Raw genomic sequence first — 12229 nt, forward strand, 5'->3', positions numbered from 1 at the left:
TTCTACATAAAAAAGAAACATGTTATACTTACCTGCTCTGTTGCAGTGGATTAGCACAGAGCAGGCTCTTTTTGGGTGCCTCTTCTGTGCTCCTGGCCCCTCCCTCCTGTTGCATGCCCCCCACAGTTTGCTATGGGGGCACCCAAGCCCAGCTGCAGCGCCAGTTCGTGGCTCCGGCGCTGTGAGTGGCCAGAGCTGCAATGACATCACTCTCGCACATGCACGGAAGACCTTTATTCCGGCAAAGATCTCTGATTTTCCGGCAGCATCCGAAACTTCAGAGCACATGTGCCGCTGACGTCAGCTGCTGCATGCAAGGTGAATATCTCCTAAATCGTACAGGCTTAGGAGATATGAATTTCACCTGCAGGTAAGCCTTATTATACAACTGCTTTAATGCATAGAATGCATTCAGGTTAAAAATCTTTTGACTTTACAACCCCTTTAAATTACCCTCTACTAAACACTTTTTCTAAAATTGCTTTCATCTTTATCTCGGATAAATCTTTGTGTGGCCAATTACCGGTCTAATTTCTAAAATTGATAAAGTCCCATGTGGGTTATCAGACCACTTCCCATTGGTGCTGAAGCTTTCCATCCATCCTCCAACAGACTTCCCTAGATTACACTGAAAACTTAATGCCTACAGTTTGTGTTTAAAAAACACATTGTACAAATAACTGCTTTAGGCTGGGTTCACACTCCTGCGGCTAGAAGACCCGGATGTGATTCGCACCACACTGCAGTGCAAATCACATCCGATCTCTGAGCGATGCGAGTTCAGCCATACAGATAGTATGGCTGAATTCGCATCGCACCCGCTCCAAACTCGCACAGGACCCTTTTTTTGGTCCGCAGCAGAATCGGATCGCATGGATGTTCACACCATGCGATCCGATTCCTGTCCGAGTTTGCAGATCGCACTGCGATCTGCAAACTGATCTGGGGGTGTCATTAACGTTTCACTGACACTCCCAGCAGTTCGCATAGTGCAGTGTGAACTGCCGGCTGGAGGCATGCGATGCGGGAACCCGCCGCGGATTCGCGGCGTTCCCGCATCGCTTCAGTGTGAACCCAGCCTTATTCCTAAAGCATGTCTCCTATGAGGATACTCTTCAAAAATGGGAGACATTTAAAGCGTTGCTTAGGGGGATATTTATAGCTCAAATTCAGGCAGTAACGAATCATTTACGTAAAGCCTCGTACACGGTACGATTGTTGGCCAACAGAGCGTATGATTTTTGTCAAAAGGGTGTATGCCAGGAACTTGTCTTGCATACTAACGTTACACAATTGCCGTGTCAGAAACACGTAGAGACGTACTACAAGGAATTTCAGCTCTTGAGCGCCACCCTTTGGGCCCCTTCTGCTAATTTCGTGTGAGCATAGATTCCGAGCATGCGTGTTTGTACTTTTGACTTTTGTGCGACGGTTTTATGTACTGGCCATAAGAAAATCAGACATCAAGCCGTTGTCTGCCGTAAATTTACTAGCTTGTCATCCAACATTTGTTGGCCGCAAATTGGACATTTGTCAAATTGAGATTTTAGGACAACAGTCTGTCAACAGACAATCCCCTGCCAACAATCGAATCATATGTACTGTGTACGAGGTTTTACTCTCTTATGTGGAGGACCAGGTTCGACAGTTTGAACTTGCTTTTATTGTTCAACCTACTGATTCCGCTATGGAAGCCTGGATGTGGGCCCAGGATTCTCTTGACCATCTGCAGAACTCTGCTGTGGAACAAACAATTTTTCAATAAGGTTGCTTTCTTCGAGGAGGGGGAGAAAAATGGTTGACTTCTGAACAAAATTTTACAATCCCAGCAGGCCTCTCCATCCACAGGTGCTATTCATAGAAAGTCTGGAAGGATCATTTATACCCCAGAGTGAATTACTAAGGAGCTAGTAGATTTCTACACTGCTCTTTACCAGCCACAGGGGTCCACTCGTTAGAGCAGTGGTTCTCAACCTGGGGGTCAGGACCCCCTCGGGGGTTGAATGGCGCTTAGCCAGGGGTCACCAAATTCTGGGCTGTTCCCGAATCCTGCACTCCTTTTTTGCGGCCCTCCAGCAGGGCTGTCCCTGGAACCTGTGGCCACCCACTCAGCCTCTTCGCATCTGCCCATTCAGTTTACGCCATGGCTGAAACTAGTGGCGATATTAGTGCACAACATGTTTCATTTAACCAGGTCACTAAATGGAGTGCATAACAGAATAATTTGGTAAACAGAATGGTATGTAACCTGTAGCACTAAATTTAAAAAAAAAAAAAAAAAAAAAAAAAGGAGGAGAAGATACTACCAGCATAATCCAGTCCAAACTAGTTCAGGCAAAAAGCAAACTGGTGGGTTTATGCAGAAACTTGAGCCGAAGGTTAAATCAATTTTCTCAAAGAAAAAACGCACAGTAGGTGTTTTCAAATCCACATATCCCACAATTTATTCATCAAGGTCTAATTTTATTCATTTGCAACTGGAGGTCTACATGACCTGTATAGCCGCTTGCCGACCGGCTGCCGTTATTATTCTGAAGGAGGTCGGCACAATCCCAAGAACCATCGTAGCTGTACGTTGGTCCTTTTAAGCAGGATAGCAGGCGCGCCGATGCGCGTGACTGACGGTTACGATGATCGCCGGCCACGCGCGATCACAGGCACAAGAGCCACAACAGTGACATGTCACTATGTCCCTATCCTGTGCGGAGAGGACAGATAGATCGTGAGTTCCTAATAGCTAGGAACAATTATATGTAATTTCCCCAGTCACTCCCATCCCCCTACAGTTAGAACACACACGAGGGAACACAGTTATCCCCTTGATCGTCCCCTAGTGTTAACCCCTTCCCTGCCAGTGACATTTTACACAGTAATCAGTGCATTTTTATAGCACAGATTTCTGTATGATTTTCAATGGTCCCAAAAATGTGTCAAAATCGGCCGATCAGTCTGCCATAATGTCACAGTCCCAATAAAAATCGCAGATCGCCACCATTACTGGTAAAAAAAAAAAAAATCTTTCCCCTAATTTGCAGACGCTAGAACTTTTGTGCAAAGCAATTCATATACGCTTATTGCAATTTTTATTACCAAAAGTATGTAGAATTATACATATCAGCCTAAGCGGGGGAAAAAAAATTGCAATATTTATTATAGCAAAAAGTACGTTTTTTTTTTTTAATTGTCACTTTTTTTTGTTTATAGTGCAAAAAATAAAAACCGCAGACATGATCAAATACCACCAAAAGAAAGCTCTATTTGTGCGGGAAAAAAGGACGTACATTTTGTTTGGGTACAATGTCGCACAACTGTGTAGTTGTCAGTTAAAGCGACTCAATGCCGTATATCCAAAAAATGACCTGGTCGTTGAGCAGCCAAATCTTCCGGGATTGACGTGGATAGTGAAATCTTTTGCGTTCTAGTTAACCCAATGGTATTTATACTTCTACTGATAGTGTTCTGTATATGAATTACGTATTTATTTTATTTTACATACCTTGATTATTACCCGTCACCGCATTTACATCCAGGCCAAGCTAAACAGCAAAAGTGTTATTTACCATGAAGGATCCCCAACCCAAGCCCAGGGCCCTTTATTACTGTCCCGCAACTGAACTCTTTCACATGTCCTGCAGCGGCCCCTCTCATTAGAATCCCCCCTTACAGCAGAGTTACCAGCCTTCCCAGAGCTCCCTTTACATTAGAGTTCCCCTTTACAGTACATCAGAGTTTGTAGGGTTTTCCCTTACAGTGCAAGGGGGGACTCTGCTGACCCCAATGTATAGGGGGGACTCTGCTGGCCCCTGGTCACCAGAGCCCCCCCCCCCTTACATCAGAGTTCCTCCCTACCTCAGACTCTGCAAAGTTTCCCCTTGCACTGTAAGGGTGAACTCTCCTGACTCTGATGTAAGGGGGGACGCTGGGTACTCTGATGTGGGGGGCTCTTACCTCAGAGTTCCCCTTTACAGAAAAGTCTGCAGAATGAATACACCAAGGTAAAGGGGTTCACTGATATAAGAGGGGAGTGAGGATTCTGATACCAAAGCCCGCTGTCGGCTGAAGTCACAGAGCTGGTGCAGGTTATGAAAAAAACCTGACAATATGGTCAGGATTCACCCAGAAGCCTGGACCAGCACTTGACACAGCCTCTCAGAGATCCACTGAGAGCCTGAGCCAGCCCCTCTTGTCCCCTCCACAGCCCAGTGCTCCAGTGAAAACTGACTGGGCAATGCAGTGAGCCGGCGATTGGCAGTCCTAGCTTGCTTCTCTGAGCGGAGGAGGAGAACCAGGAGGTGTTTGAGTCAGCAGGGGATAGATGCAGCAAAGTCCATATTTGTCTTTTAAACCCAAAAGCAAATAGCTATTATATTGCAGCTTAGAAATTCTTAGATGAGATGGCTGCATTAGTTTGTGTTTTAAGGCTTTCTTTCTTCTGTTTTTGTCTGGTATTCTGGCCAGTAAATCTGTTTTTCAAAAGAACAGATATATTAATTTACAAAGATAAGATGGGGTGCTTAAAGAGTTTAGCTTTTATTTATGTAAAACCTTTATCCCAAAAGGAAAAAATGGTTTGCTGCAACTGCTTATAAAGTGGGAGTTGGAGTTTGGCTTCAATTTGTTAGCGTTTATAAATCTGCTAGTACATTTAACATGCCCCTCCCCACCAGGCTGGAAAAGCTGCTGTCTTCTGTGCCCCCTGTGCGCCTTCATCCAGAATGGGGTACTTGAGTACAGGAGGCGTGTCACTGGCTAGACCAATTGGTAAAAACAGAGCGGAAAAAAGCCTACAAAAAAATGTTAACTAATGCAGCCACCACATCCAATTGGTAAGCTGCAATACATTACATGTTTGGTTTTGGGTTTAATATCGCTTTAAGTAAAATTCTGTTACTTACACTGCTACCTGCATTAAAAAAATAAACGTAATGGTGTATTAAAAATGATAGCGCTGTATTCATCTTTGTCTGGAGTTCAGCTTTAATCAGGATACACTTCATTTAATGATATAACTAAATTATCGAAATACAAAACATTTCCAGAAAATAAAAAACTGAAATATTAGGGGGATTGTGATATAAGATGTTTGCTGTGGCAAGGAAACTGGAAACCTCATGTGATAATTACTAGGTTAGCTTAAAGCTGTTTTTCACATTATGTCCTTGTCACGATATCACACTACCAATGGAAACTGGCCAACAAATTTAGCAATCTGTAAAACATTGACGACACACAATATACATATGTAAGAAATTCCCTGTTTATCTTATTCCTAATGATTTTTCTGGGAATCTTCCAGGACAGCAGCCTGAGCGAGGATTGGTTCCCCACTATACAGGAAACACGAGGCAAAACACTGAAAAACCCTCCTTCCCCCTTATCCCTATGTTGAGATGAATGTAAACTACCTCCACCAGTGCACCAGGGGAAAAAATCCCAATTAGACTTATCAGTAGAGGTGAACCAAATGGAAATTTTGGTGCCAAAACCAAAAATGCAGGATGCACTTAGAAATTACAGTTTTAAAAATATTTATATAGAAGTGTATTATATATTCAACCTTTTAATTAAAAACTTCAGTCATTTCTTCATCTTTCCATCTATTAAATCTTCTGCCCTTGTTGTTTTAACTTTGGATAGTAAAACATTTATTTTTCCTGCCAGTAAATACCTTATACAGCCCACTTCCTGTTTCTTGTCCGGTCCTTAGCCTATTTTAATGACATCATGCACATCTCTCTCACTCTTGTGAGAGAGTTTGCCAAGAAGGGGGGGGGTGAGTCATAAGAGGGACAATAAGAGCTGCAGAGCTGGAGGTGTGCCTCTGTGTCTATGTAAATCCAGGAAGTGAACAGGCAGCAGCTTCAGCTGCCCACAGTTAAAATGGATGCAGTCAGACTCAGTGGAGGGAGATTTCTGCAGCATATTTGGCAAGTACAAAATCATAGTATATATAAAATAATATGTAAAGTGGTTGGAGGGAAGCTTCAGAATGGCAAAGATGTTTTGTTACAAATTATGTCAGCAGACTGCAGTCCCTCTTTAATATCATCAATTTAAAGTTAAAGCGGTTTGGTACCTAAAAATTAAAATTCATATTATTAAAATCACAAGATAGAATACTTACCTAAATGAACCCTGAAAAAAAAAAATATTCTTTACTTACCTTTTATTTCAGATGTTTCTGCTGACTTCCGGGTTGTCCTCCCATGGGAGTAGGCGTGGTTATCGTCCTCGCAATGGTCCCTGGGAAATTTCCCAAGAATCCATGGGGGGACAATGAAATTGCGAAATCTCGTGAGATTTCGTTAGGATGCCGGTCACGTGACAAGGGCGTGTCCGAATTTGCCATTTTTAAAGTGGGCAGGCAGCTGTATCTGCCATTACCACCATTGCACACTGAGCATGTGCGAGATGGAGCAGAGCATGCTGGGAGCCGAGCGTCATCGATATACAGGAAGTAAATGCCTGTGGGCTTCAGACGCCCACACTTAAAATGGAAAATGCCAGAGCACTTTTTTAAAAGTCATCCTGAGGAAAAGAATCGTCGCGCCGGGGGTCAAAAAAACGCCGGACGTGGATGCTAAGCGAAGGTAGCAGTCGCCCACCTGTAACACAGGTAAGAAAAAAAAAAAAAAAAAAAAAAGAGCGGAATCCCGCTTTAATATGAATTTATTGTCACCCATTATTGGCACCTTTAGCAAAAGAAAAGCTTAAGAAAAATGCATCCCTTTAAACTCTATGTATATCTGCACACTGGTCCATTGGGCTTCCATTGTGGTGTTAAAATTCCAGCTTGGTGCATTTTTGGTCAGAAAAAAAAAAAAAAAACACACCTCCCAGTTGAAATGCATTGAAAATGTACCAAGAACGCATCATTGATGCACCACTGTTACGTTTTTGATGCATTTTTTCACATGACCCATGAAAAAAAACACACCATAAGCACAGTAAATCATGGCAAGTCAGGTTCACACTGTAGTGTTTTCTGACATCGCATTTGATTCATGCCGCACTGCTGTGCAGATCACATGCGATGTCTGTGTGATGGAAATTCAGCCATACAGATTGGAATGCAATGGAAAAGCAACCATACAGACAAAATCGTGCAGGACCCTTTTTTTGCCTTCACCAGAAATGGGTCACATGGGTGTTCACACCTAGGCGATCCGATTCCTGTCTGAATTGACAGTTTGCATTGCAATATGCAAATCGGTCTGGGGGTGTCATTAACTTGTATTGTATAGCAGTTGGCATAGGGTAGTGTGAACCACCGACGATGCAGGTGCGATGCGGGAACCCGCACTGGATTTGCAGGGTTTCCCGCATCACACCAGTGTGAACCGGGCCTGAAATGGACCCAAATTTGCTGAGAATTTGCCGTAAAAATCTAAGAAAATTCACATAAAAAAATAAATAAAAACCACATAAAAATCACTGTGCGTTTTGGGTGTCATTATCGGCACCTTCTTCTCTTAATCGGCTGAATGCCAATAACACCATTTTCAGACAAAATTTCAGTGCATCTCTACTTATCGGTAAAAACGTTTCTGGAAATCTTCCAGGACAGCAAACAGAGATGATTGGCTCCTCCCTAACAGGAAAGAAGATCACACGAGCAGTGAAAAAACCCTCCCATCCCATCCTTTACTGGAATGTACATGTCAAATGTGCTACTGTTTTATAATGAAAACCTACCAAAAAAAAAAAACTATTACTTTACAGTCGGCATTACTGCAGTGTTCATTCAAAACGATTAAAAAATATAAAAGACTTGTGCATGAGTGTGTCGCAGCGCCATCCCTCCGAAGTTCGCCCCCCCCCCTTCCTCCAACACTAGGCCAATCAAAAAGTGCAGCACGCTTTGCGCATGCGCACACGGCCGGTTTCCCTTAGTGGAGATAGCAACGGCAGCACCCAATAGCCGAGCTGAAGACTGGCCAGGGTGCCAATATCACAGGCTCCCTGGACAGGTGAGTGTCCATAAAATAAAAGTCAGCAGCTGCAATCTTTTAAATTTTTTTCCCCAGGCGGAACCCCACTTTAAGGTGAAAAAAAAAGGCACTGGAAAGCATTAAAAATGCAATAGAAACATGTCAACAACACGCATGCAGAAATGCATCCGGACTGCATTTCTATGTTGTGAACTGGCCCTAAATAAGGGCTTGCGTGTTCCAGCGCGTTTAATCACGTCCCAGTACTGCCCAGTGCAGAAACAAAATGCAGTATGTTCTACTTTTTCTGGGAACTAGAACCCACTGGTTTGAACTATGCCATTGAAAACCATATAACTACTATCCATGTGTTTTTGATTCAGAAAAAAAAATTAAAATAAAATAAAAACAACAACACACTGGACTGCATGTGGTATGCAAAGATACTCAATGCAATATGCCTATATCTAAAGCACTCAAGATCATATTGTTTGTCTTTGTTTACTTAGTCGTAAAATCGTTTGGTAACAGAAAAAAATAAAATAAAATGAATGCAGCCCTTTAAATGTCAGGTATTTGTGCTCTGTCTCAACCTGAATTGTTACACAAACTGGACAATGTTATTAATCCTCAGAGGAGAGAACGTCTGTGTGCAGACAAATGGAGGGAACAGCACACCGCACAGAACATTACTATTACACATACTACAACAGATGCCCAGAATCCAGATACCAAAAACAATCCAAATACAGTAAAACCTTGGTTTGAGAGCGTTTTGCAATACAAGCAACATTTTTAAATAAATTTTGACTCGATATACAAGCGATGTCTTGATATACAAGTAGCGTCTTGTCACAACTGAATATGAGAGAGAAGAGAGGCACCTCTAAGTGTAGTAATATTGTTACATTTAATGAAGGTACAACATTTAGAATTTAAGCAAAACTTACAGATGCCTCTCTTCTTATTAATACTCTGTAGCTCCTGTTAGATTTAGTATCTAATCCCCTTGTGGATGGACATTTTATGGTTACACAACCCATCACATTGCTATAATCTTTTTATAAAGTGAAGGACCTATGAATAAATGGTTGTGGAACGAATCATCTGAGTCTCCATTATTTCCTTTGGGGAAATTTCTTTTGATATACAAGTGCTTTGGATTAACAGCATGTTTCTGGAACGAATTACACTCGCAATCCAAGGTTTTACTGTACATGTCATCACACTAAGTATACAATGTGATGCTATTTTTACAACAGCGCCAATCATAATTGCAGTGCCACCATACCCAGTGACATTCATTTGATAATGGTGCCACCATGACCAGCCACAATCGTGTTCATGGTTCCACCATTTCCAGCCATAATCATGTGATCACGATGCCACCATGCCCAGCAACAATCATGATGGCATTGTCACCTTGACCAGCCACAATCATGTTCATGGTTCCACCATTTCCAGCCATAATCATGTGATCACGATGCCACCTTGCCCAGCACCGATCATGGTGTCACTCACAGTGTACAGCCACAATCGTAATCGGCGTCAATCAAGGTTTTGGTGTCACCATGACCAGCCACAATTGTGTTCATGGTTCCACCATTTCCAGCCATAATAATGGGAACGCAGTGCCCCCATGCCTGGCAGCAATCATGATGGTGGTGTCACCATGCTCAGCCACAATGGCCTGATAACCTTCTATAAAGAGAGTACCAGCGAGGAACTGGTCCCCGTGGTACATTCTCTGATCCTGACATAAAAGGTATAGATGGGATCACTTATTTAAGCTGGGAAGCGGAAAATAAGTAGAAAAATGTGCCTACACCAAACAATTTATAATAGGTGACACCTCAAACGTTGCTATTGGCAACAGCAAAGTTGTTCTTTTTCCCTATTACCAATAAATCCCTCCTGTCTGGCAGCACTGGGGTCCCTGGCTCCAATCCTGATCAGCACAACATCTGCATGGAGTTTGCATGTTTTCCTGTGCATGCGATGGCTTCCTCACACACTCCGACATGCCGGTGGGATAATTGGCCCGAATGTGTGTGTGGGGCATAGATTGTAAGCTCCTTGGTGTCAGGGACTGATGTGGAGGGACAATATAGATGTAAATGGCCAGCGCTGTAATGAATACACAGCTTGTCCCCATAGAGCACAGTATATGAGCAGACAGGGTGAGAGCAGTGACCCCCGTCCTCTCTGTCCTCTCCTGCAGTAAACAAAATAATGTCATGTGACGGTGTGCCTCATATGCCGAGTAAAGGTCACGTGGTGTTATAGTGTCCCCCCCACCCCCCAAGGTGGTCTGTCGCTGTGTGTACACCTGTCCCCACCCCAGACTTACCTGTATTACCACCAGGGTGGCTCGTCCACCTTCCCCATCCCTGGCTGCCCCCAGCAGCCGCACTGACAGGCCACACCGCACTCCGCGGCTCCGCACACTTGCGTAACTTCAATTACAAAACAACATTCCCTCATTCAGCAAGCTCAGCGCAGATCTGACGCAGCGTACCAAACAATAACTGAGCAGAGCCCGACCAATCAGGGGAGCCTGCGGCACTCCAACCATCCAATGAAAGGCGGGAGAAGGGTTCGGTCACGTGAACAAGCACGACACGTATTGGGCGAAGAGGGACATGAGGAGAAAATACTTAGTTGCGCTCTATAAATGAGCGAGCGGGCTGAGGGAGGGCAGACGTGTGTGGGCATGCTGGAGACCAGCTAATGATTTATGGAGTATTGTGTAAAAGATAAACATGTAATAAATAATAGGCACAGGAATGATAAGAGTTCCCAGCCTAATGTATTGTGTGGAAACCTTGGAGCAGAGCACTGAGGTGACCCCAGAGTTATCATTTCACAATAGCAGTGGCTACCAACTGGGCTCATGAACATGGCTTGGTGCAGGTCTGCCATTGCTATGAAATCCGAATGGAGAAAACGTGGCCAAAGATCTATATAATAAACATTATTATAACACACAATGCAGCTTGGACCTTAAAGTGTCACTCCGACCTTTACACGCACATGAACTTTAATGGCACCCCAGTCTTCGTTTGTAGGGTTCAATATTGAGTTGGTCCACCCTTTACAGCTATAACCGCTTCAACTCTTCTGGGAAGACTGTCCACAAGGTTTAGGAGTGTCTATGGGAATGTTTGACCATTCTTCCAGAAGTGCATTTGTGAGGTCAGGCACTGATGTGGATGAGAAAGTCTCTGCTCTAATTCACCCCAAAGGTGTTCTATTGGGTTGAGGTCAGGACTCTGTACAGGCCAGGCAAGTTCCTCCACCCCAAACTCACTCATCCATGTCTTTATGGACTTTGCTTTGTGTTCTGGTGTGCAGTCATGTTGGAACAGGAAGAGGCCATTCCCAAACTGTTCTCACAAAGTTGGGAGCATTAAATTGTCCATAATGTCTTGGTATGCTGAGCCTTAAGAGTTCCCTTCACTGGAACTAAGAGGCCAAGCCCAACCCCTGAAAAACAATCCCACTCCATAATTCCCCCTCCACCAAATGATTTGGACAAGTGCACAAAGCAAGGTCCATAGAGACATGGATGAGCGTGTTTGGGGTGGAGGAACTTGACTGGCCTGCACCTCAACCCGATAGAACACTTTCTGTCTTCCGTTTCCGCCTAACCTATGCCTGCCAACCTACACTTATGCTGGCCATACACTATATGAGAAAATGGTCGAAATTCTATCATTTTGACAGTTCATCCATTTTTCAGCCAGTTAATAGGCACAAAATCGATGATCACTGGGACGTTTTTGAGCCGAAAAAAACGAAGGATAAGTTTGGAAATTTTCTGCTGAACGAACAATAAATTGAAAGGTTAATGTGCTTTCCATCCGAGCTGTCTGCACTAGGTATATGTAAAAAAAAAAAAAATTGATTAATTTCTGTCCACTGAACGATTTATCGGTCATTACATGATGGCGTTATCATTTGCTCTCACGGCCGAATGTTCGTTTTCCAAAAAGGGGTTTGGCCAATTTTTTGCATATTGTATGGGCAGCATTAGTTATCCATTTTCCTGTACCTCATGTCTGTCTACTGGTTACCTCCTACACCCTCCACAGCCTGTCTCATCCACTGCTTGGCAACTACGGCCCAGCCTGCATCCGGAAAATGCACAGATGTCTCATCCGCATCAGTTGCCACAAGAACTGTCTGGCACTCATGCCACTCCATGCTCTGGTGCCTCCTGTTACTTGACTGGGGCTCTGAACTGGAGGTGTAAGAGATGCCTACCTTTCAACGTCAGACTCCACCACCAGGTATGG

At 43.7% G+C, this 12229-nt stretch overlaps 1 protein-coding gene across 2 annotated transcripts in view; it reads right to left on the bottom strand.

The window, feature by feature from the left end:
- Window positions 1-10508, bottom strand: part of GPR155 (G protein-coupled receptor 155) — a 96474-nt gene extending 85966 nt beyond the window's left edge. Inside the window, exon 1 of one of the 2 annotated variants that reach the window (XM_077448034.1) lies at window positions 10282-10505. The gene's annotated coding sequence lies outside the window, so the exon portion shown is untranslated. Of the gene's footprint in view, window positions 1-10281 lie in introns of both variants that reach the window. The other variant, XM_077448035.1, reaches the window with a different exon arrangement.
- Between the last annotated feature and the right edge of the window lie 1721 nt (window positions 10509-12229).

The sequence above is a fragment of the Lithobates pipiens genome, unplaced genomic scaffold, assembly GCF_037356315.1.
Source record: "Lithobates pipiens isolate NorthernLeopardFrog02 unplaced genomic scaffold, aLitPip1_a1.2 Scaffold_22, whole genome shotgun sequence".
NCBI lineage: Eukaryota > Metazoa > Chordata > Amphibia > Anura > Ranidae > Lithobates > Lithobates pipiens.